Source organism: Lissotriton helveticus, chromosome 1_1 (assembly GCF_964261635.1).
Source record: "Lissotriton helveticus chromosome 1_1, aLisHel1.1, whole genome shotgun sequence".
NCBI classification, from domain to species: domain Eukaryota; kingdom Metazoa; phylum Chordata; class Amphibia; order Caudata; family Salamandridae; genus Lissotriton; species Lissotriton helveticus.
The window spans coordinates 138,989,980-139,017,006 of record NC_136057.1 but is presented as its reverse complement, the minus strand read 5'-3'; the positions used below and the strand labels follow the sequence as shown (position 1 = coordinate 139,017,006).

The 27,027-nt window shown below is 48.9% G+C and overlaps 1 protein-coding gene across 7 annotated transcripts in view; it reads left to right on the top strand.

Annotated features, from left to right (window-relative positions):
• LOC144772453 (apolipoprotein L3-like) overlaps positions 1-27,027 on the top strand; it is a 69,444-nt gene that overhangs the window by 17,252 nt on the left and 25,165 nt on the right. The window contains exon 1 of one of the 7 annotated variants that reach the window (XM_078657130.1): positions 17,281-17,394. The exons of the other annotated variants lie outside the window; for them this stretch is intronic. The gene's annotated coding sequence lies outside the window, so the exon portion shown is untranslated. Of the gene's footprint in view, positions 1-17,280; positions 17,395-27,027 lie in introns of those variants that run through there. 7 annotated transcript variants of the gene reach the window in all.

Below are 27,027 nucleotides of genomic sequence, written 5' to 3'. Positions count from 1 at the left end.
TTTTGTTTTCACACGACTCTAGAGATACACTCTTGATTAGGGGAGAGCAAAGTTGTCATGTTCTATGGTTGTCAGAAACTAAATCCCTTCTTGTCTATCCAGGGAGGTTCAACTCCTCCTTGCCTATTCGAGAAAGTTTCTAGTGAACTCTGAGCTAGCTGGCAAACCCAAAACTTTAAGTCTAATATCGTCAGTAGAACCTAGTTAACCTCCGTCCTAGGTCTATACTATTGAAGGTATTATTCCAATGCGCAGAGCCTATTGGGATAATAGGAACTACACTACATGGCGCCCAACGTTTGGAAAGGCGATAAAACTAACGCAAGACATTAGAGTAACTCAGTCGTGCTTTTTCACACAGAACCCCTTTTTTCCCATAATACTCCAAAGACGCCTGGAGTGGGTGAAAGGTCATATCCGCCAAACCTCGCAGGAGGAGACTCCTATGTATGGTTCTTGGTTTAGTCAACGTTGAAGGATACACTGTTCCAAAATATTGTGCATCTAATCTTTGTTTCCATAAGAAACCTGATCTGCAAATAAACGGGATAACCTTCCTGTCGGTAAAATGGTAGACAGTGAAGAAGAAAGAGAGACAGCTAGAATAGCAGCTGAACTAGAAGCAGCTGATAATACTATGCAAGAAGCAGACCCGGATATAATACTCATCCCGGTCAACAAAAGGAAATCTGTAACTTTAAAACTTATAGAAAATGGACTGACACCTAGAGGTGGTACAGTCATATTCGTAATTGAGGCACACGAATATCGGCAGACAGAGGTATTCTATTCATGGATACACTTTCCAGCAGCAAACGCTGTAACAAAGGTCTTCCACTATTACAAAACAGAAGAACCTCCTGAAGAGTACATTCCTTTCAAGGAGGTGGAAGTACCACTCAAATTTCAAGAGCACCTGCTCTTGTTTAATGGCGCCCTAAAACATAATAATCACATCACCAGGCTCGGTCCACTAGGTAGACCAGGAGCAACGTGGCCGGTCCTAGCCGGATACTCACCACATCCAGACATCGAAGGGATGTCTGCAGCAGCTCTTTTAGTACAACTAAAACAATTAATAAAAGTACATAGACAATTAGTCCAATATGTAATGCGGACTTCAACAATCCAACCGGCAATCAAAATTTCACAGCTGACCCCTCATCAGGGGAACACAAATAAAATTACACCACAGAACATACAGTCCTGTCTAGGTAAAGTACCCGCAAAACGGGAACAAATACCTTTCTGGCTAGCACAAAAAATCACTCAAATAGAGGCGGTGTTTCCAGACACCACTCCTCTTGAGAAACACAGGATTCTGACTATCTGTCTTCCAATGGGAATCGCACCACACGTGGAGGACTGTGACACTTGGGGTACAGTCTTTGCTTCCATCTACACAAAAACACATGGTGTACCATCCATGTCAGTAATACCAGATATGCTAAAACAAATTCAAGATGAATATGGTCCAGAACCCGCTTTAACTCTTGGTATGAAATTACTGAAAGACTTCAAGCAGGTCTCGGCTATATTATTAGCCAACATAAAGGGAGAAGCAGCAAACGTGGCGATCCGCCAAAGGTTAAAAGAAACAGATATAGCAGACCAACCAACTGAAATTGCCAGAATCATAGAAAATTCCTATGAAGAACTAGGAAGAGATAGTCTGGGTGGAATACCGGTGAAACCACAACTGATTGAAAGTCCTGAAAAGGTATTCATTAAAAATAATTTAACAACACAAAAAAAGAGCTGGGAAGGAAATAAACAATGTGTTGGACACGGCCTCGTGGCGTGGTCCGACCCCGTCCGCATGGAGGGCCCGGGACGACATCGGCCCTCCATTTACCTACTATCGACCCCCCTGACACGCGCATTCACGAACCATCGGCGCGAGCAGCCTCCCCGGCCACCTACAGCTCTCCCCCTCCCTGGTACCCCGGCAGAACCTGCTCGCCAACGCTGCCAGCCTGGCACCCTGTCCAGGCCACCCTTTCCGGCCCGACTCCATCTTGGGACCCTCACGCCCCGAACACGTGGCCGCAGCCATCCCGGGCCCGGCCCCAGCGAAGCCCAGACATTGAGGCACCAGGATCCTCCCAGGTGGTAAAGTGGCCACTCGACCAGACCCCGGAGGAGGAGAGTCTCGATGGGCCTTCCACCGCCCCCGGACGCCTGGTATCGATCGCCCTCCCGGCTCCCTGGGTGCTGGCTCCGCCCCCCTGCTGGGTGTCTGGACACCTTCATCCCGGCCCCTCTGACCCCCAGGCGCGAGGGTCCGGACATCAAAGCCCTCCAGTCCTATATCTGGGCCAGCCCCGGATCAAGACGGCAGTTGTATCTGGAGTCGAAGCCCTGCTGACCTCGTCGCGGCTGATCCTGATCCTAACTCTTGCACCTGGAACTACCTTCGAGGCCCTGCTGACGCTGTCGCGGCCTGACCAAGCTGAACCACCTTCGAGGCCCTGCTGACGCTGTCGCGGCCTGTCCAAGCTGAACCACCTTCGAGGCCCTGCTGACGCTGTCGCGGCCTGTCCAAGCTGAACCACCTTCGAGGCCCTGCTGACGCTGTCGCGGCCTGACCAAGCTGAACCACCTTCGAGGCCCTGCTGACGCTGTCGCGGCCTGCCCAAACTGAACTACCTTCGAGGCCCTGCTGACGCTGTCGCGGCCTGACCAAGCTGAACTATCTTCGAGGCCCTGCTGACGCGGTCGCGGCCTGAACCCTTGAACTATCCACGCACCAGTGGGTGCCAAGACTGTCCCGCTACCCCCTTTCCCCAAAGACCACGACATTACGGATCCCTCGATCCTTGCCGCTACCCTGCCAAGAACTTGCTTTGAGTACATATATAAAGATTCTTGTGAACATCCTTCCTGTGTAGTGTCTATCTGTAAGTAGTGTGATTGCTCTGCTGTTACGATTGTAGGAGAGGAGCCTCGCCAAGGAGGCCTCCCTACGGCGCTCGGCCTATTCCATACAGAGAGGTGGGCCTCGGGGCGGACAGTCAGACACCTTCTGTCTCCCCTGGGGTCGCCTTTCCAACATTGGTGGCAAGCGACGGGATCCGAGCCCACGCAAATCGTACAGCGAGTAACACGTCACTACTGACAGAGACCCACAGCCACGATGACTACTAAGGAAGCCGGAACAACCGCAGAATTCCAGAAAGACCTGTTAGAGGAGTATACCCATAAAGAACTTAAACAATTTTGCAAAGACTTGGGTATCGCTACCACTGGACTAAGCACAAAGGACGATTTCAAAGAAGCGCTGCAAACCTGGGTGGAGACCAGAGAGACCCCACCCCAAACGAACGATGACATTGTCCGAGAAGTACCCGTGAGTACCGTCATAGCCCCCATAGAGGAAAGAACCGCCAACAGGGACCCGGGCCTCTCCCACGAAGATGCCCGGGAGCGAGAGAGGAGTCGGCTCCATGAACTAGAGCTCGCCCGACTCCGGCTGGACGGAGAACTCCAATTAGCAGAAAAGAAAATGGCCCTTGAACAACTGCGATTAGAGGGAGATCTGGAAGAGAGGCGGCGGCAAAGAGAATTGGAAGAAAAAAAACTCTCATACGAACAAGAGCGTGGCCTCAAAGAACTCTAAATCAAAGCCAAACTCGAAGAAGCTGGCACCACGGTAGCCCGGAACCCCTCACCTCCTGCCGACCCAAAGGTCCACATCCCGAAGGATATCGTCAAGGAGTACTACAAGAATGACGATATCCAGCAATGGTTCAAGGCGTACGAAGTTGCCATGACCGCGCACCGCATTCCGCGAACAGACTGGGGTGCCGGCTTATGGGGGAGATTCATCAGCGAAGGAAGAGACACCCTGCTGGAGCTGGCCGACGACGTAATGTCCTCCTATGACCACATGAAGGACGCCCTGCTTGTCCGGTATGGCCTCACCCCCGAGATGTACCGGCAGAGATTCAGAGACTGCAAGAAAATCCCCGGTACCACGTGGGTCGAGTACGTGAACTTTTATAGCAGGGCCCTGGAAGGATGGATAAAGGGCAGCAAAGTGTCCACCTACGAGCAGCTGTTCGACCTCATCGTTTGGGAGCACCTCTCCAACAACTGCTTTGTCGAGCTCCGACAGCATCTACTCGACAGCAAGCTAACCGAGCCCCGGAAACTCGCCGTCGAGGCAGATCGATGGGTGAGCACCCGGGTCCCCCGAACACCGATAGGAGAAACCGGTCAGGGCGGCCGGGGGCACCCCCGCCAGCGGGGAGGCGGAGGAGGACAGAACCAGAGCCGAAGCTTCCCGCCGGCCTCGGGCCGGGGTCCCCCTCCAGGGAACCCCCCGAGTAACACTTCGCCGTCCCTGAAGAGGGACCCCCCCAGCACGGCCGGGGCCCCCCCCGAAAATTACTTGCCACAGATGCCAGCGGACCGGTCCCTATGCCAGTGACCCCCTCTGCCCCATGAACCAGCGTCCCGGCACCACTGGGCCTCCGACCCGCCAGTTCGCTGCTGCAGCTCTGGGAGAAGAGAGAGAAGAAGACGAAGAGGTCTACGAGGAAGATCAAATCGAGTATGAACCGGCCGCCATGGCCCTAGCCTGCCTGGGCAATAGAGACCTGGTCCCCCAGGCCCCACTACCGAGCAACACTCGAAAATACCGTCAGTGGGTCCACATCAATGGACGACGGACCGAAGCCCTCCGAGACACGGGAGCCAGTATGACGGCCGTCCGCTGCCACTTGGTGACCCCCGAACAGATCATCCCGAACGTACACTGCCCCGTGAGGGCCGCCGACAACTCCGAAACTCTATGCCAGATGGCCCGAATTCCCTTCGAAGGGGGGGGAGTGTCGGGCACCCTGAAGGTGACCGTCCGGGACGACGCCCCCGTGGACTGCCTCCTTGGGAACGACCTCGAGAGCTCCCCCTGGGCCCAAGTCGAGCGGAGAGAGCACCTAGGAATGATGGGATTACCAGAGTGGGTCTGTGCGACGACCCGATCTATGGCGGCCCGAGCCCCGGCAGCGACCGAGGCCGCCCCGACCGAAGAGCCGGAGTGGCCCGAGCCACCACCCTCTGCCATCCATGAAGAATGCGACTCCGAGACCAGGCCCTCGGAGCCCGGAAACCACCACGAGCTCAGCGACATCCCCGAACTCGCCCAATGGCGCCAAGAGGGTGGTCCCACCCGAGAACAGTTTCGGCAGGAACAGAAGACCTGCCCTTCCCTCGAGGGGACCCGCCAACAAGCCGCTGCCCAAGCTACCGGGGACACCTCAGGGTCCCACTGGGTCTACTGGGACCACGACCTCCTATATAGTGAACAGAAAATTGCCGAGCTGGGGGCCAGCCGAGTGCTAGTGGTTCCCCTGCGATTCAGAGACTTCCTTTTGAACCTGGCGCACGATGTGCCCCTCGCAGGGCACCTGGGGCAGGACAAAACTTACAGCCGCCTGGTGACCCATTTCTACTGGCCCAAAATGCGCACTGATGTACATAACCACTGCCGCACCTGCCCGACATGCCAAGCCAGCGGAAAGAGCGGGGGGAAGGTGAAGGCCCCGCTCCAACCTTTTCCAGTAGTGACCACCCCCTTCGAGCGAGTGGGAATAGACATTGTGGGGCCCCTGGACCCTCAAACCTCGCAAGGGCATCGCTTCATACTTGTCCTAGTGGACCACGCCACCCGCTTGTACGGACACCCTGTCCGAGGTCCGCTCAGCCTAGTCAAAGAGGGCTGGGAAACTACCATCCAAGGCGCACCACCGGATGTCTACCGGTACCTCCTGACCCTCCGAAACCAGACTCGGAAGTTCCGGGCCCTTGCAGAGGCCAACCTGGAGGCCAGTCAGGAGGACATGAAACGCTGGTACGACCAGCACTCCTCCTCCATCGAGTTCGAGCCGGGCCAGCGGGTCTGGGTCATGTCCCCGGTCGAACCATGTGCCCTCCAGGACAAATGGTCGGGGCCCTTCAAGGTGATCGAGCGCAAGAGCCCCGTCACTTACCTCGTGGATATGGAGTCTCCCCGGAACCCCCTCCGGGTTCTGCACGCCAACCGGCTCAAACCTCATTTTGCCCGCACCGAAATGAGCCTGCTACTCGCTACCGACGATGGGACCGAAGACGACTCCGAGCCCTTGCCCGACCTCCTAAAGTGCACGGAGAAGGACGGCTCCGTCGAAGGGATCTCTCTCTCCCCCGACCTGACCCCGGCACAGCGCCGGGACTGTCAAGAGCTGTTGGGACAATTCACAGATCTGTTCTCCCTCACCCCCGGGGTTACCCAATGGTGTGTCCACGATGTCGACACCGGGGACAGTCAGCCAGTACGACACCGGGCCTACCGGGTCCCCGACCGAGTTCGGGCCTGCATCCAGACGGAAGTCACCAAGATGCTGGCCCTGGGGGCAGTCAAACCCTCCGACAGTCCCTGGGCCAGCCCAGTGGTCCTGGTCCCCAAGGCCGCCGCACCTGGCACCCCGCCAGAACTCCGGTTTTGCGTCGACTACCGGGGGCTGAATGCTGTTACGAGAACCGACGCACATCCCATCCCCCGGGCCGATGAACTGATCGACCGCCTGGGGGCCACCAAGTACCTCAGTACCTTCGACCTCACCGCCGGGTATTGGCAGATCGGCCTCACCCCTGGCGCCCAGGAGCGCTCCGCCTTCTCCACGCCCGACGGCCACTTCCAGTTCAAGGTGATGCCCTTCGGCATGAAAAACGCCCCGGCCACCTTCCAGAGACTAGTAAACAAAGTACTGGCGGGGCTAGAAGAGTTCAGTGCCGCCTACCTAGACGACATTGCGGTCTACAGCCTCCACTGGGCTGAGCACCTGAAACACCTCTGGGAAGTCCTGGCCGCCCTCCGCCGGGCCGGGCTAACTGTGAAGGCCAGCAAATGCCAGATAGGCCAAGGGTCCGTGACCTATCTGGGACACCAAGTGGGGAGCGGCCAAGTGGCTCCCCTCCAACCCAAGATCGACGCCATCCTAGCCTGGGAACCCCCGGTCAACCAGACCGCCATCCGAGCCTTCCTGGGGCTCACGGGGTACTATCGGTGTTTTATCAAGAACTATGGGAGCATTGTGGGGCCCCTCACGGAACTGACCTTGAAGAACCGGCCACAGAAAGTGCAGTGGACACCCGCGTGTCAGGTGGCCTTCGAGACCTTGAAAGCAGCCATGTGTACCGCCCCTGTGCTCCAGGCCCCCGACTACAGCCGAGAGTTTGTGGTCCAGACCGACGCCTCGGAACACGGCATCGGGGCGGTCCTATCACAAATGGACTCCGCGGGAACTGACCATCCTGTGGCCTTCATCAGCCGGCGGCTGCTGGCCCGAGAGCAGCGATGGAGCACCATCGAGAGAGAAGCCTTCGCTGTCGTGTGGGCCCTCAAGAAACTCAGGCCCTACCTCTTCGGCACCCACTTCCGGGTGCAGACTGACCACCGGCCCCTAAGGTGGCTGATGCACATGCGTGGCGAAAATCCCAAACTGCTGCGATGGTCCATCTCCCTCCAAGGCATGGATTTCACTGTGGAGCATCGCCCTGGCAGTGACCACGCCAACGCTGACGGCCTGTCCCGGTTTTTCCGCCTCGACGAAGAGAGCCCCCAGGAAGATGGGTGACTTTCCCCGCCTTCAGCTGAAGGGGACGTGTGTTGGACACGGCCTCGTGGCGTGGTCCGACCCCGTCCGCATGGAGGGCCCGGGACGACATCGGCCCTCCATTTACCTACTATCGACCCCCCTGACACGCGCATTCACGAACCATCGGCGCGAGCAGCCTCCCCGGCCACCTACAGCTCTCCCCCTCCCTGGTACCCCGGCAGAACCTGCTCGCCAACGCTGCCAGCCTGGCACCCTGTCCAGGCCACCCTTTCCGGCCCGACTCCATCTTGGGACCCTCACGCCCCGAACACGTGGCCACAGCCATCCCGGGCCCGGCCCCAGCGAAGCCCAGACATTGAGGCACCAGGATCCTCCCAGGTGGTAAAGTGGCCACTCGACCAGACCCCGGAGGAGGAGAGTCTCGATGGGCCTTCCACCGCCCCCGGACGCCTGGTATCGATCGCCCTCCCGGCTCCCTGGGCGCTGGCTCCGCCCCCCTGCTGGGTGTCTGGACACCTTCATCCCGGCCCCTCTGACCCCCAGGCGCGAGGGTCCGGACATCAAAGCCCTCCAGTCCTATATCTGGGCCAGCCCCGGATCAAGACGGCAGTTGTATCTGGAGTCGAAGCCCTGCTGACCTGGTCGCGGCTGATCCTGATCCTAACTCTTGCACCTGGAACTACCTTCGAGGCCCTGCTGACGCTGTCGCGGCCTGACCAAGCTGAACCACCTTCGAGGCCCTGCTGACGCTGTCGCGGCCTGTCCAAGCTGAACCACCTTCGAGGCCCTGCTGACGCTGTCGCGGCCTGTCCAAGCTGAACCACCTTCGAGGCCCTGCTGACGCTGTCGCGGCCTGACCAAGCTGAACCACCTTCGAGGCCCTGCTGACGCTGTCGCGGCCTGCCCAAACTGAACTACCTTCGAGGCCCTGCTGACGCTGTCGCGGCCTGACCAAGCTGAACTATCTTCGAGGCCCTGCTGACGCGGTCGCGGCCTGAACCCTTGAACTATCCACGCACCAGTGGGTGCCAAGACTGTCCCGCTACCCCCTTTCCCCAAAGACCACGACATTACGGATCCCTCGATCCTTGCCGCTACCCTGCCAAGAACTTGCTTTGAGTACTTATATAAAGATTCTTGTGAACATCCTTCCTGTGTAGTGTCTATCTGTAAGTAGTGTGATTGCTCTGCTGTTACGATTGTAGGAGAGGAGCCTCGCCAAGGAGGCCTCCCTACGGCGCTCGGCCTATTCCATACAGAGAGGTGGGCCTCGGGGCGGACAGTCAGACACCTTCTGTCTCCCCTGGGGTCGCCTTTCCAACACAATCCTATCCTAAAGAAAAAAGATTCCAGACCAGAGGAAGATCTCCTCGGCGGAGAGAAAGATCTCCTGACCAAGGACGCAAATCTCCCCAAAGGGAGCCCTCTGTGAAAAAATACAACCTTAGAAATAGGGATAATATAAAGAAACCTGATAGATATCAAGATAATGATACAAGTCCCTCTCAATCTTTTCAGACTTCCTCGCAGAAATCGGAAAGAAGAGGACGATCAGAACACAGGGAAGAGCACGTCAAGTCCAAAGACAAGGAACCTGCTCATCCAAATAAAAAATTACAATTTCCAAAAAAGAAGGTAGCCAGCATTAAAGTAATCAACAATGCCGAGAATACTGAGGACACAACTGAAAAACGGAGAATGGGCTCAGACAATGCTAGACAGCGCAGCAGAAGTGAGCATAGCTCGCAAAGTCCTTATGAATCATCTGGAGACAGTGGACACGAATGAATACATTCAGGTGGAGACTGCCGATACCAGAGTTAGCAAACCTCATAAAATATATGAAATAACATTACGTATAGAGGGGGATAAGACTAGAAAAATAAGGGGTCTATTTTGGGATAATCTCTCCAAGGGCTATGACATCCTTCTGGCTGAACGAGACTGGCCACCCGAGTTTGTCAGGGAGTGCCCTCATGGCGAAGAAATAATTATGCCTGCCTTCTCAAATCATATTCCAATTCATAAAAAATATACACTTGCAAGAAAGTGGGCAGTAGCTCTAGCTCCTGCTTTATATAAAAATCATGTAGGATGAGATAAGGACTCTCCTCCTCATAAAATCAAGTTAAAATCACAACCTACTGCACAAAGGCAGTACCCAATTAAGCAAGAAGCTAAAAAACAGGTAAAAGAGATCCTAGATCAACTTGAATACCAGGGGGTGATTGAAACTTGCACCTCACAAATGAACAACCCTTTGTTTCCTGTCTCCAAGCCAGACAATTCATATCGTCTTGTTTTGGACTACAGACACCTTAACTCATGTTGCAAAACTTTTGCAGTGCAAAACTCGCATAGTGCTGCACTAATGAATAACATAGTGTGCAAAAAATACAAAACAACATTAGACCTCTCTAATGGATTCTTTTGTCAGAATATAGCACCAGAGAGCAGATATTTGACTGCGTTCTCGGTAAATGGCTCGCAAAAAAGTTTCTGCCGTTTACCCCAGGGGCACAAGAACAGCCCAGGATTATTCTCAGCGAGAGTAACAGAATTACTACAAACATATGATGACGAGGCATTATCCTATGTCGACGACATTTACCTAACAGATGATGACTTGGATACTCACTTGAAGAGAGTGAACACCATAATACTTGGGTTCGCAGCAGAGGGTTACAAATTCAACTTTAAAAAGTCTAGAATTGCCCATCTGACAGTCCTGTTTTTAGGATATGAATTATCAAGTGAAGGCAAAAGCCTGGCTGACAATTTCCTAGAGAAATGTGCTGTACTCCAAGCACCTAGAACACTAAAAAACCTACAATCAATTCTAGGCTTCCTAAATTTCGGAAGAACATACATTGCAAATTACGCAGAAAGGGTAAAACCCCTTTATGATCTAATAAAACCAGATTTTAAAAGAATCAATTGGACTCAAAAACACACAGAAATTTTGAGATCTTTACAAACAGACATGTTAATTAAAACAAAATTAGAAACACGTGACAATACACGCAATCTTGTGATTCGAGTCATCCCAGGAAGATGCGGATTCACATACCTGACCTCTAATGAGGGAGAAAAGGTACCAATTGCATACAAATCACACTTGTACACAGAAGCTGAAAAGAAGTTCAGTATTAAAGAAAACATTGTTCATGCAGTTCAAACGGCTATAGCAAGAGAAAAAGACAAAGCTGACGGTAGACGTATCACAGTCAGAACAGCAGAATCAGCCTTTGAGGCATTAACAACCCCATGTAATTTACCAACAACAGCGTTAAATCCAGAATGGATACAATGGGTGAATTCAATTACAACGGACAGAGTAAAATACTACTTTGATCCAGAATTAAAGGAATTAAAATATCTAGAATATGAAATGACATACCCTCTGCCAATCGACATTCTGCCCTTACGACAGTACGCCTGTGTAATCTATACAGACTGCCATGCTCAACCACCAGGGTGGGGAGAACAAGCATATAACCCCACATGTGAAATCACAAAAGAAGTGTGGCACGGAGGGAAACTGAGACCTCTGCTAATAAAAACACACTCAGTAGAAACTAATTCAGAAGAACAAACTGAAATAATAGCATTGAAAATGGCGCTAGATAATGCAGATCGCGAATTCCCGACACTTATAGTGTCCGATTCATATTACTGCGTCAAATCATATAACAACGATTTGCAGAAATGGATTCAAAACGGTTACAAAGATGACACCGGTGCAACAATAAAGCAGAAAGTGCTTTGGAAACAAATAGTTCTTTTACAGAAAGAACTACCAAAGACTCACGTGATACACTCACTGAGTCATCAGCGTGATGGCGTTCACGTTGCAGGGAATTCATTGGCTGAGACAGCCACAACGGTAGCAACTGAATCGGCTTCCGTAGTTAGGAAAAAGCGTGCAGTAAAATACATTGACGGTGAAACAGTGCTGGCGGTGAAAACGTCATCAAAAGGCGACTGCTCAGCGCTACCGATCAACTATCCACTCAATTATACATACATAATCGATGCAAACTCCGTTCCTTTTGCTCGAATCCCTGGAGTGGGGGATAGAGTAATTCCAAACACGGACAAGAGAGGCTTGTTAATAGCAGACGCACATATGGGTGAGGGTCTCAGACACCTCAAACTAAAAGATTCTCTGGAAGAATTACAATCCAAGTACTGGTGGCCAGGCATGAGCCTGCAGCATCACATTTTTGTAAAGAAATGCCCTGACTGCAACAGAGAACGCAGTGGCGAGAGAAACGGTATATTACCATGGCGTTTCACTCCAGAACGGGTCAACAATAAAAATTAATGCGTCCAATTAACACATAAAGACTAGTTTCCACTTGTAATGTAGACCCCAGCACTCGGCTGACGCCTGGACTGTTATGAAAAGATTTGCGAGTCTATAATGGCATATACGCTAGAAGCATGCTACGTTTGGCTAATGTTTTTTTCTCTTGCCCTAAAGCGTGTGGAAAAACATGGCCAAATGAGTATAGCATAGCGGGACTCTTCTCACTTCCTACCTGAGGGAACGGGATGGTGTAAAGAAAAAACCAAAGGCATAGAGCAATCTATAACAGCGAAGGTATTAGGTTCGGGAGCTGGGTGGGTCAAACATCTAATAAGTGTCCAACGTAGTCTAAACAACCTGCCAAGAAATTCTCTGAGGGGATTCAGTCCGTACGAATTATTGTTTGGGACTAGAATGATGGTCTTAGATCTTGACAGTCAGACTTCAGTGGTTAAAGAAAAAAGCTTTGATATCAAAGATCGTTTGGCTATTTTACAGGACTTAAACAAAACAAGGAAAGACCTGAGCAACTTAAAGTTGAAACAACAGCCAACAACCACTGAAGAAAAACCACCTGTCCCAGCAAGACCTGTCTGGATTCCAAAAGTCGGGGATCTAGTCAGAGAAAAGATCACAGTAAAGAAGGAATTTGGGCCTTCTTACAGAAAAGCAGTTCCTGTCTTGTCTATCAACGGGACAAGATCAGTAGTACTACCGCCCCTTGCTGGTAAAAAGGAGAACAGAGTTGTATCAATCGACCTGGTAAAACCACAATCATGTGGCCGATAACAAACAGTAGGCCAAGTGGACTCCCGATAAGTAGTAGAACACCAAGGTTTGCTACAAACACAGAGGTTCAATCTAAGAGGCTACTCACATTTGAAATGCCTACAGAACAACGACAAGGACTATGCAACAATGCTATGGAACTTAAACCTCTAAAAACCCAAATAAAAACATTTAGCAGAGACACACCAATCTATAATGAAGTAACAAATGACTATGCTGCTGCAACAAAACACACTAATAAAGCAAACAGTAATCCTGAAGCAATTGGAACAATAGACAGAACGGCATCCGGCTACTTCATCAACTTCAATGATTCATCTGAAGATCTGAGTGAATCAAAGGAACAGACATCAACAAAAACCTTTAAAGATAAAGCTAAGGAACTTTTTAAAGAACTGAAAGAAACCTATCTGATTTCTCCATGGATTGAATTCTGGGTGGCCTTAGGTGCACTTATCCTCATACTTTGGCTCATCATGGTACTATGTTTGGGACATTTCATTGAGGGAAAATATGCTAAAATGGACACAGCAAGCCAGAAAATCAACTTGGTCCTCAAACCACACACGTCTTCACACGTCGAGAAAAGAGAACTTTCTTCAGTCAACTTTACAGCCAATCCTATACCCGGTGGGGTAGCATGGGACAATACTGATTATGAAATCTATGGTCCGGTTGAAATCCTGAAGTATCCACATCAAATCAAGATCTCATTGAGTGACTTTGTAAAACCAAGCTCAATTGCTGATGATTGGGACTTTGAAAGTATAAATGATATGATGTCTGACCTAGTGATGTCTGCTAAATTTACAAAACATGATTATTTGCAGGGTTCGTCTAATTATAATAAGATGTTCTGCTATAATCACTTTAGTAACCATTATCTGCATAAATCTGCACAACCTAGAAATGTTTTACATTATAATCAATGGGAACACTGTGCAACCCCTCCAAAAGGTAGCTCAAGAACTTTTTATGACAAATATTCATATTTTTCAGGGTTCAACACAAGTAATGCAGAAACATTTTATTTCAAATTGTCAAATAAGACAGGTACAAAGACCATGCTTACAAACACTAAATTGATATATTCAGACTCATTTTTTGAGCAAATGAGTACATTTGGTTTTGATTATTGGGACAAAAATGTTGAAGTAAAAAGTGTTTGGGGTACAAAAGAATGGCAAGTACAAGGTATAGAATCATTGTTTTAGAGCCTGCATGATCCCAGAACAAATTATATTCTTGAATGACACTATTCAACAAACTACCTGTCTTGGCCTAGCCAAAATCAAAGACTTAAACAAACCGTCTATTCCAAAGCCAACAATGAACAATAATATATCTATAGATGAGGAGATAGACGTAAACCATATATTAAGCCAAAACAGAACACATCCTGATTGGAAACAGTGGTTGATCTGGCCCACAGATACTAATAACTGTCAAGACAGATTCCTGAACAAAATACAGGGGTTCACATTGACCAGGCCAGACCCTAGATATTCCCAAAGACAACACCCAGGGATAATTACCACGTACAGTGTGGGCAAGCTCTGCCTTCAATGGCTACAAACATCCACACTGGCAGAAATTAAGCAACACCTAACTTTACTTACTGATGGTGCTGACTTGCGTGATTTCATTATGGGACCGCGCAAACAGCGTCAGAAACGCTTCATAGCAGCCTCTGTATATGCAGCTTATAACGAAGCCTGGAAAATAACTCAAATTGAAACATCAGAGAGAATACGGGAAATTGACCGTATTAATTGGGAAAAATCACTTTCTGTAGTGGACAATGGGTTAATGACTCTGTCCTCCAGAATATACTCTTTGGACAGCATTGTGTCTTCAGCAATCGACATAATATCGCAAGACTTACTGTTGTTACAACACGGTCAGTCCCAATTGCGTTCTATTGTACAGCTTGGCTGGACGTTACAAAATCTGCGTTCAGGCTATGTGCCTTGGCGTTTAATCAACACAACGTCACTATTCGATATCTTTAACCTTACTGATAAACAAATCAGTATGGCACATAAGGGTGCTGATTATACAATCCTGAGCATTGAGAAACTCGAGAGATTACCATTGACAATGTCAGAACGACCTGTCAGTGAATGGATAATACATGGGATAATTAATATTCCAATATCTACTTTCAGGTTTCAATATTGCCAAAAATATATACAGGCTGGCATGTACGAAAAATTGGGTAAAGGGTACATTAAGTCAACTTGGAACTTGCCCTATTCACATGCATGTGTCAGTAATAAAGGCCAGAGAGTGTTTCTTAGTGGCAATAATTGTGCGATGTCACTAAGCGGTACACTTCTGTGTAATGGTATTAGTTTACACGGAGCCTGTGAAGGGTCCTCAAACAACCTTTCATGCCACCAGCTAGGCACACCTGCAACACAAATAGAACCATTCTTTAGGAGACTATCGAACGGGAGTTACATTGTAATTGTAGACCGCAGATGTTGTAGTCTGGTGCCCGGAATACCTTATCTCATAACTACGACTGCGAAGGTCATGTGCTGTGAACGAGTATTGTTCCCCAGCGCAATGCCAGACAGGGAGGCAAGGTTATGGCCGAATTTGAAAATTGCTTCTATTCGAATTGATACTTTAAGCAGAATGAAAACAGTGCTCCTTCAGACGCCGACCAGGCTCACGTCATCAAAAGAAACGTATGATCTCCAAGTTGCAAGGACAACGGCAGAGATTCATTCATTGTTATCAACTAATTCCCCCATACATTTCGCAGAAATCCTGAACAAAATCTTAAATATTTCTGATACCAGTGGAGTCTCAAATGTATTTAAGACAGTGTTTTCGGGGGCTTTAACACCATTTAAAGCCATTCTGGGTATTTTTCCGGACTTCGTCCATTCCATCTTTGGTGGACTTCCTCTCCTTTTGGGACTAGTGGCAGGAATCCTATTTTTGATCCTGTTATTTCGCTATGGCAGACCGTGTCACAGACAAAACACCCGCGACAAGGGAAGAAACAATCCTAGCCATTGGATACCGGGATCGGATATCTAAGATCCTTGGACTATCCCGGCTTAGAGACCTGAACATGACTTGGTTTCTTTCATTTAGACCAATGTGGCAAAGATGTGTTTGACCTGTATTAAGGTGCTTGCTATGCGGAGAAGAATGCGTGTTGGACACCTGTCTGACGCTACAATCGGATGCGCCAATGGATGCAGAAACTTTGTTGGGTCCGGTCACGGCTCATGCATTGTGCTGTCCCCAGCGGCTACCAATCCTGATGACGGCATTCGTGGAAACTTCACCACTACGATTGAGGGGTGGTGAGGTTGAAGATGAAAGCAGCATCGATCAGGTACGACCTTCTGTCAGCTATGCTGATCCAAACATCAATGGAGGCAATCATGCTCATGAATGCATGGTGACCACTTTTTCCGAGTTAGTGGAACTTTCACAGGAAGCTGTTGACAGCTTTTTCAACAGTCTAAATGATATGATGTTCTCACCAGAGCAGAAATAATGACTTTTGAGCAAGCTAGCACGCGGTGTTCCAACCACCATGAATTTGGCCTTTAACTTTAATGATAAAGTAACGTGAACAATTTTTCTCCAGTCTACAGACAGCAGTTTTTTTCACAAACCCCCAAAATATTTTTATGGTTTTTCGGGACACTTATCTTCTGCTTAAAGTAGAAACTATTCTTAGAGAACTAAATTTCTATTTTTAGGAACTTTAGAGACATTAGCTGTCTTCTGACATGTTCATGGATATTTTATTTTGTGATGAAATGGTCTCGCATTTTTTTTTTCTCTTCTGTATTAAGAGCCATTTCATGTGTTATTTTCATATCTTATTAATAATGATGTATAAATATGCGTGATTAATTTAGCATTCCTCTACTGCTTATGTGCATATAGTGCATATGATTATATTTTTCTCGTGTATTACATAATTTCGAAATACATATGGATGTATTTTGGGGTGGTACGGTATACACATACGTCACTGTATATTTACTATGCCTAGATTTGTAAACATGGATATAGTCTGCGTGGAGTGGGTGTGATGTATTCCTATAGGTTCTGTATCGATCCCCCTATTCCTGACCCTGTTCTGGTTAACAATTAACTAGCAGCCATCCCACGATGCAAAAACCGTTATCTGATTAAGCCACACCACGGCACAGGAACGCGTTATCTGATTAGGTCATAACGCTTGCCATCTAATTAGGCAAGCACTATTCCTTCAGCCCCTGATAAGGCATACGGAGTTCTCAAAACAAATCAAACCTATGACAACCTGGGAAAATCCCTGCGGCCATTGTTTTGATTTCACCAAGAACTTCAGTAAAGAATGTGCTAACGACCAGTTCGTATGACATCCTTATTGACGTATCTATGTCCATCCTTACGTCAATCTCGGCACCTTACAGGTATAAATATTACCGACATTGCCTTAAGCAAACACACGCGGTGGTGACGAGATCGGAGCAGCGAGACTTGCCAAGGAGCCCAGCAGAGAGTGAAGCCCGCTGGCGCTGCCCCGCCTTCCTGACGCGCTGAGAACGAGACGCTGCTTTCTCCTGCCGAGAAATCCAGCTCCGGCGCTTCCAAGCAGCCCTTGCAGGCAGCCTGGAATATCAAGACCAAAGAAGAGAGATACCAGCCCTCAACCATTCTAGATCTAAGGTACAGAACTGAATAACCCCTTGCATAGAATTCTTGAGTCAGTCCCTTGGCAAAACAAACTTAACTTAAACTGCTACTTATCTACTCCCGCCCACGTATTAGGCTTAGGTCAGGTACACCGGGGTAGGCGTAGTTAGAAGCACCAGTTGAGTACGATTAGTCAAATGTATATATGTATGTATCTATTTTATCCATTTTAAAACAATCATATGGCTTAGAAACCATATCAATGCTTTTACAGTATTATTTTATAATTCTTCTTTTACTGTATGCACTTTACTTAACCATAAGTATTGCAATAATATCGATTCATTTCTCTTGTACGAGAAAAGAGACTGATCAATAAATAACATCTTTTATTGAATACGCCCGTCTCTTCCTTTTCTCTACACTCTGGTGAAACTAAGAATGCACTGAACTGACTGAGTAAAATAAGTTGTCTTTTGTTTTCACACGACTCTAGAGATACACTCTTGATTAGGGGAGAGCAAAGTTGTCATGTTCTATGGTTGTCAGAAACTAAATCCCTTCTTGTCTATCCAGGGAGGTTCAACTCCTCCTTGCCTATTCGAGAAAGTTTCTAGTGAACTCTGAGCTAGCTGGCAAACCCAAAACTTTAAGTCTAATATCGTCAGTAGAAGACCTAGTTAACCTCCGTCCTAGGTCTATACTATTGAAGGTATTATTCCAATGCGCAGAGCCTATTGGGATAATAGGAACTACAATACAGTGTAAGATTTCTACTGCTTGGTGGCGCAATACCGATGCTAACCACGAAGTTACAAATGAATCGATCTGCCCTTTCGCAATAATATTTTCGCTCTCCAGGGAAAGCTTGCAACAATATTCTAAATACTACCGACGAGAGCATATTATGAGCAGGGTGGCTGGAATCAGTCATGCATGTGTGCATGTATACCGTGCTATAAATGGAAATATACAAGTGCAGGTACTCATTCTTCTGAGTACCAGTATGCTCGTAAGAAATGCGGCACTCTCCCTTTTGCGTGTTTTGCAGCAGAACTGACAATTGCAGGTACTCTCCCTTTCAAATAAAGACGGTAAATGAATACCGTACCGGACAAAACCTGCCCACAAGCACTGATTGTATGTGAAGGTATGAAAGTGCTGAGGCTTAATAACAGGAGCTAAATGACCAGCAATGTCGCACTGTACCTGGACATGAAGAAGACGATCCATGACCGTGACTCGGGTGGGCCCTAAGAACAGGGATGCAACCTCAGGTAACAATACCATATATATGTTAACATATCATTCCAGCCTAAATAGAGCTCTACCGGCACAAGAATGTAAAATGTTCAAAACGGCATAAAAGTGGGGGGGGGGGCAAGCTCCTCTGGACCTGAGGAATTGTGACCCCTGATAATAGCCACGTTCTCAGTAGCCAAATGTGCGCGTATTTGGCGGCAATAACGTCTTAAACACCTCACTGCGAATTGCCAAAATGGGACCAGACCCGGCGGTGGCTCAGCGTATGGTAAACCTACGACCCCCCACCGGAATACTCGGCTCGGCAGCGGCTTCCAGCTGTTAGAGAACCATGGCCCTGACACTGCCGGTGGCCTCCACCTGGCTCAAGTGGAGGGGGGGAGCAGTCCCCTGTTACATCAGTCCGACCAAGTGCCGTGGAGAGCATGCCCCCTAGAACACATCACCGAAATAAACACATATAGTGAGGCATAACCATACAATCTTCCCGAGAGTTGGCTGACTCACCCCACCTTGTACAAAATACCACGAGGGGAGACAGTCGACCGCGTAGCAGAAAGAGCATCGACAATTTTTTATATGCCCGCTCTACCTGCCCCCAGTGTGCGCGGTACCATCACGCTTAGCGAGGACAATCATGTAAGGAAGGTTCATGCCTTCCGGCTTAACACCGGCCCGCAACCAGAGCCACCGGGCAAGGCAAGACGTAGAAACAGCATACACATTATGATACAACGGATTAACCCCAGCCCACAGCCAGAGCCACCGGGCAGCAAGACGTTGAAACAGCATATACATTATAAATGCAACGGCGAATCCCAACGAAGCTAGCTGGAATATGACCGCAGCCTAGCAGGAGCTCCCGGCTAGCATACCTCTCCGCCCCCGCCAACGCCCCCAGGGGGGGCGGGAGCACGAGGAGCCATGCGACACCCTGCCCGTCCTAACCTGGCCTGGGCAGACAAGTGGGCCCGAGTAGGGAGTCTGCTCACAGGGCACAGGCCATGACGAACAGAGACGCACCACAGTCTCAGCTACTCGGACCGAGTAGCGCCCCACGCGCCTGCACTCTCGGGCGGTAGACCCATACAAAGCACGAACGCGCCGCACCGCAGATGGCGGGTGCGTGTGGGAGGGCCGGGCATGAGCACATGGCGGGGATGCCGTGCACCCACCCTGAAAAACACGTGTGGCGCAACAGGACAAAATAATTAATCAGCCTGGTCGAACCGGGGACAATACACTAGGGTAAAATAAGTGAACGCTGCAATGGGAAAACCTGTATAGGACCTCGGGAAGTCTCTCTAAACCCCCCCCGGACCTCGACGAAGTCAGGCCGAGAAGGAATCCCGTAAACGCCCCACCTCAATAGCGGCCCGACGCTAAGCGGGCCGCCAGCCTTGCTTGTACCAACAAGGGCGGGAAGGCGGTGGGGGGTGGGGAGGCACAGCCCGTAGGCCTCAGCCCGCAGCCGGGAAACTGCCAATAAAGGAGCCCGTAACCCCCTCCTCCACAGCGGTCCGACGCTAAGCGGGCCGCCTAGCCATAGCTCTGAAACCTCCAGAGGGAGGGAGTAGCCGGAGGGGGGTTATAGCCCGTAGGCCTCAGCCCGTAGGCCACACTCACCGGAAAGAGTGTCCCGAAGTAGTACGCGCGACGTCCGGAGCGGCAAAGAGGCCACGACAATGGCGAGGGGGGAGATATACCCTCTCCCTGCCTGCCGCCCCGGACGCGCGTCACCGATCCGCCCACCTCCACCGGGCAACGCCTGCCCTGGGGAGGGGTGGCTGACCACAACAAGGGGCGGGGGCAGCCCTTTGTGACTAAGGGCCCGCCCTCCTGATGGCCACCGGGTGGCCTCGGGCAGTCACAGAGTTTGCTGTTCACGTTTCATGGTTGTCAGGGTGCTTATGTGTGACCTGTCAATGCACTATGTGTTACACTTTCACGATTTACAGCGAATGGAAGAGGCTTGCGACTATCTACAGTTTCCTAAAAAGAAAAAAAGAACTTTTAAAATAAGTTTCTGGCCCACCCCTTGCGTACCATTGGTTGGATTCACTGTCTTGTCTAGTTTTCTTCCTGTACATTAGTGAGCGTGTGTCAGCACAAGTCGCTTCCCTTGCTCTCCTTGTGTTTGTTTCTTCCCTGGATCAAGTACTGACTGATTTCTTGAATAGTTTTCTTCCAGCTGCTTGCGCTCGAATTATGCTGCATATTTATTTTTTTGAAACCACCAGAGTTCAAGCTGACACTTCAGGGTATTTCCAAAAGCTGAAAACAAACAACTTGCAATACCGAAACTTTGCTGCATGTGACCAGTTTCCAAAACATACATTTCATCTGCCGTTTGCTCGACGTTGCTGTACACGTACACACTGAAAGGTTTCCGGCTGTTTCCGGACAGAGTCTGTTTTTCTGATTTTACGTTTCCCGCTGTGTCACATTTATTCATTTGTCGGTTACCTCTTTTATAATTTAGAGAATGTTTTATTCATCATAAAACATGCAGCGTTTTCAAAAGGTTTGTTTCACTCCTACCTCCCTTTAGTAATTCCCAAACCCTAAAATGACCCTTACCTCCTTTACTTCTACCCACCCCTAAACCCTAAATTCACCCCACCTCCCTTTCCTCTACTGACCTGAGCACCAAAGTTACCCATATGTCCTTTTGCATCTACCTATTCCGAACCCTAAATGTATCCTTACCTCCCTTTACCTCTACCCATCACTGAACCCTAAATTCACCTATACCTCCCTTTACCTCTACCCACCACCACACACTAAATTCGCCCTTACTTCTACCCACCCCTGAACCCTAATATTACCCTTACATCCCTTAACTTCTACCCACTCCAATCCCTAAATTTACCCCTACCTCCCTTTTACTTTCTACCCTCCCCATAGCACTAAAATTACCTTACCTCCCTTTACACCTACTGAGCCCAAAAGTCACCCTTCCTCCCCTTTACCTCTACCCACCTCTAAACCCTAAAATCACTTTTTATTTTAAATAAGATTAAAACATTTTTTTTAGAAAAAAATGTACCTGTGCTTTAAAGTACTGTGTGGCAAAGGTAGAAATGCTTACCTGTGTAGTACTTAAACTTGTGTGGTATAGACTGCTGGTAAAGGTCCTGCATTGCTACAGGTTGTTTCCCCTCAGGTAGGACACATTCCTGCCCCCTCCCTAAATCTTCTCTTAACTTCACTCTACTGCCCCTAAATGTTTTAGGGTCACTGTAGTTGTTTTATGCCTTTGATATGTTTGGTGGGTACTTTCACGTCTTTGATAGTTTACACCCTCCTACCTCTCTACGCCCTGTACTGTGGGCCTCGCCTGAGATTGCGCATGTGCTGAGACTTGCAGGAAATTTTGTTTACTTACAGCGGGCTTAGAGCCCGCCTATTGATTACCATTGGTTGGCTTCATCGTCCCTCTCATTTCCTTGCTTCTCTTTGATCAGCGAGTGCCGGCTTCACTTCCTCTTCATGTATTTGTCCCTACACTGGAGCAATGCCCTAGTACTGCTTCCGTTGCCTAGTTTCCCTCCAGTGCTCGCCGATTACAAAAGTATTTTTTTTAACTTTTATTGCACTACTTTCCTCACCCCCCTCCCACATTGTTTCTTGCCCTGCCCCACCCCTCCTGCATTGCTGCTCGTGTAGTCCTCCCCACAACCCGGCCGTTGTTGCTTCTTGTGTCTACTCCACCTCACCCCTCCTCCCCCTTGGTTGCTTGACCCCTTTCGTCCCGCCAGAAAAGAAGCACCCAAAAGTCACTCCAGTGTGTTTCAAATATGGCGCTGCTCTCCCTGCAAATCCTTAACAATGGGGCTGTCATTTTGTAAGGCCGCATCCCATTGCCCCAGTGGTTGTAAACCTTTGTCCCCCGGTCTCTGCACGCAGGGAGAGGAGCACCTTGCACCTGATTTGCAGAGCAAGTAGGGACGTAACTACAGGCAAACCTCGCTCTCAGCCCACCCACCGAACCCTCCAACAGACATCCTGGCTTCCTTGCCTCCCAATCCCGAAAGGGGTCCCTCAGGGCATGTATGAAATTAATATCGCATCCTGAAAGTAGCTGCTGTGTTCAGCATGTTCCCAGACATCTAAGAGAAATGATAAGTTATTTTGTCTTTCGGTTGGGCGGTTTATAGAGTAGATGGGAAATTTTACTGATCATCCTTTCATACAAGCCTGGCTTCATTTTCTATATAATTTTTATTACTTGATTATTTAAAATCTTACAGTACATAAAAACAATCATTCATAATGTAATAAATATAATAATAAAATCTGGCTTAATGATCATCAATACAGTAGACATCTCAACACTTAATAATGCAGACCTCATAATACAAATATAGTTAACAAATACACACTATGTTATCTTATAGATCAATTTTGCAGGTCTAATTTCTTTCTTATTAATAAAAACTTTACAAATGTGAATTCAGAGCTATTTTGTCTGATTGTAGACATCTTATGAGTGCTTATCTACAGGTTCGTATTCCACAGGAATTGAAATGCCACTTAAGTAAAGTTCTTCTTTCATCTTTATATTTTGGGCATATACAGAGTAAATGAATAATGTTCTTGTCTCCTGTTTTACATAAGCGACAAGGTATCAATTCCATTGTTCGAAGCCAAGGCATTACATGACATAAACCCAAGAAAAAGGCAAAACGGGCTTTTAGAAAAAAATATTTTGCTTTAGAGACCAAGGAGTTTCTAAAAATGATTGAACTTTCGTTTTTGTATACCTGCTCATTAGTGACCATGCATCTGTTCTTCTTACAGATGAGGCTTTATCTTTATACAATGATAAATGCTTTTGTAGTTTTAATCATAACTTTTTAAAAAAGAGAGGTGATCTTTTAAGACTGTGTGTTATTTTATCTGCGCTCATAAGACCTCAGTTACGTGTTCTACTAAAACTCCCCGCGAAGGAACAAGAGGGGTTCGTTAGAGGACAATTGCATTTTTCCTTTTTTTTTTCATTTTCTTTTTCCTTCTCTAGCTCTTCCCCCCTTTTTTCTCTGAAAAATGTAAAATGCTACTTCGATTTAAGGTATAACTTTTCATTATTGCTTTCACTTCTTGGATTTATTTGTTTATCATTGGTAGTTATCTTAAGTTGTTCATTCCTCTACAATGTATATTATATTTGTTGCTATTTTATATCATTATTGTTATAACGTTGTACCTTATCTCTATTTGCTTCAATAAAGTTCTTTAAACAAAAAATAAAAAGGACAATTGCATATATATATATATATTTTTCCATGAATGCTTTGCACAGAGTATTCAATTTTCAGTTTGAATATATGTATTGCTAAGAGTATGGAACAATAACCTATTAATGTGGTATTCCTTTTTTGGGGGTGGGGGGATTTTACAGAATGTATGTAGAAACTTTATTCATCTTCCACAAGAGTGTATAGGTACAAAGCTTGAGGTAGTTGTCCAAAACATGGGGAGAGGTGTTGGTGCACATGCATTTCTGAGATGCTTAGTAGGTTTCGTCTGTACAGCGCTTGTGCTGTGCTTGTGAAATCTATTGTTTTTAATATAAACTTAAAAGGGACTTGCCTCCTCGCTTTTCATTGGTTCCTATGCTTGCCACTTCTCCACCATTTGTATTGGCTGTAGCATATATTCCTGCATTTACCAATGCTTATTTCTAGTTTACTTCTCTTATCAGTTTCACGTAGTTGAATTACTGTTAACATACGCTTTGGTGGAACTATGTTTTCATAAAGTTTTGCCTCTCTACTTTTTCGTCTTGCAGCATGTTAGAAATGGGTGTCTCTTGTTGGCAATGGTTTGCATCTTTGCCCAAATAGGGACCCTTCCTTTTAGTCAGGATAAGGGGGATACACTTCTATTATAACTTCTGCTCACCCCCTTGGAAACTTGACACAAGCAGTCAGGCTTATCTCCGAGGCAATGCGTAAAGCATTTGCACATAACACACAGCAATACAGTGAAAACACTACAAAAGGACACCACACCATTTTTAGAAAAATAACCTAGATTTACCTGTGCAGACAAGACCAAAACGATAAAAGACCAACATACAGTAATCAAAAATGCTCACTTTGCAAGAATGACTTTAAAATGCAGCTCCTTGAAGTTGGTAGCTCCCTCTGGGGCTACCGCAGTGCTGAAAACAGAATTTAACAGTTCCAGCCGACCACCTCAGTGAGACCGGCTGCGGCAAGTGTTGCGGTTGCAATGTGAAGCGCCGCAGTGCGGTCCTCTCTAGTCACAGTGCAAGCAGCAGCTCGGTGACGGTTGTCTAGCAGCGTCGGTGAGACCAGGACTGTAGAGCGAAGTGGGGCTGTGCTTGTTGCGTGCTGACAGGTCACGGTACAAGTGGCAGTGCCAGTTGATGGGAGCTCAATCAATCAGGCAAATTTGTAGAGCGCGCTACTCACCCGCTAGAGTCTCAAGGCGCTGGGAGGGGGGGGAGTCGCTACTGCTCGAACAGCCAGGTCTTGAGTTGTTTCCTGAAGGAGAGATGGTCCTGGGTCAGCCGTAGTTGGGTGGGGAGGGAGTTCCATGTCTTGGCCGCCAGGTAGGAGAAGGATCTTCCGGCGGTGGTTTTGAGAATTCGTGGGACGGAGGCGAGGGCGAGGCTGGCGGATTGGAGCTGGCGGGTGGGTGTGTAGAATGTGAGGCGGCTGTTGAGGTATTTCGGGCCCATGTCATGGAGAGCCTTGTGTGCGTGGGTGAGGAGTCTGAACGTGATCCTCTTGTTGACGGGGAGCCAGTGCAGATCTTTCAGATGGGCAGAGATGTGGCTGTGACTGGGCATGTCCAGGATGAGTCATGCAGAAGCGTTCTGTATGCGCTGGAGTCTTTTCTGGAGTTTGGCTGTGGCTCCAGCATAGAGGGTGTTCCCGTAGTCCAGGCGGCTGGTGACGAGGGCCTGGGTTACCGTCTTCCTGGTTTCGGTGGGGATTCACCGGAAGATCTTTCGGAGCATGCGCAGGGTGTTGAAGCAGGATGACGAGACGGCATTGACTTGCTTGGTCATCGTGAGGGAGGAGTCCAGGATGAAGCCCAGGTTGCGTGCATGATCCGTTGGCTTGGGTGCGGTGCCCAGGGCAGGGGGCCACCAGGAGTCGTCCCAGGCAGAAGGGGATGGTCCCAGGATGAGGACTTCCGTCTTGTCTGAGTTCAGTTTCAGACGGCTGTGCTTCATCCATTCTGCAACGTCTTTCATTCCTTCCTGGAGGCTGGATCTGGCGGGGTCGTTGGTGAGGGAGAGGATCAGCTGGGTGTCGTTGGCGTAAGAGATGATGTTTAAGTTGTGTTGGCGTGCGATTGCTGCGAGAGGGCTCATGTAGACGTTGAAGAGGGTGGGGTTGAGTGAGGATCCTTGCGGAACCCCGCAGATGACTTCGGTGGCCGCGGATCGGAACGGGGGAGGCGGACTGTCTGAGTTCTTCCATCGAGGAACGAGATGATCCACTCCAGGGCCGCTCCTTAGATACCGGTGTTGCTGAGGCGCTGTATCCGTGTGCGGTGGCATACGGTGTCGAAGGCTGCTGAGAGGTCTAGGAGGATGAGGGCAGCAGTTTCCCTGTTGTCGAGCAGGGACCTGATGTCGTCGCTAGCTGCGATGAGAGCGGTCTCGGTGCTGTGGTTTGCTCGGAAACCGGACTGTGAGGGGTCGAGGGATCCGTTTGTCTCGAGGAAGGTGGAGAGTTGTTTGTTGACCGTCTTCTCGATGACTTTGGCCGGAAAAGGGAGGAGCGAGATTGGGCGGAAGTTCTTGAGCTCCGTGGGGTCCGCGGTGGGTTTCTAAAGGCGGGCGCTCAGCTCGGCATGTTTCCAACTCTCCGGGAAGGTGGCAGATGCGAAGGAGCTGTTGATGATGTTCCGGAGTTGGGGTGCGATGATGGAGTCGGCTTTGTTGAAGATGTGGTGTGGGCAGGGGTCGGTTGGGGAGCCGGAGTGGATGGTGTTCATCAAGCGGGTGGTGTCTTCGGTGCTGACAGGGGTCCAGGTGCAGAGGGTGGTGGTGGGGGGCGTTGGTTCGGTGGTTGGGTGCGTGGTCTGTGTGCCAAAGCTATAGTGTATGCTGGCGATCTTGCGGTGGAAGAACGAGGCGAGTGAGTCGCAGAGGTCTTGCGAGGGTGTGATGTTGTTGTTGCAGGCTCTGGGGTTAGAGAGCTCTTAACGATGCTGAAGAGTTCCTTGCTGTTGTGGGTGTTGTTGTCCAGACGTTCTTTGAATGTTGTCCTTTTGGTTGTGCGGATCAGCTGGTGGTGTTTGCGGGTGGCGTTCTTGAGGGCTGTCATGTTTTCTGTTGTCTGGTCGTGGCACCAGGCTTTCTCGAGGGTGCGGCAGATTTTCTTGGAGTTTTTGAGGTCGTTTGTGAACCACGAG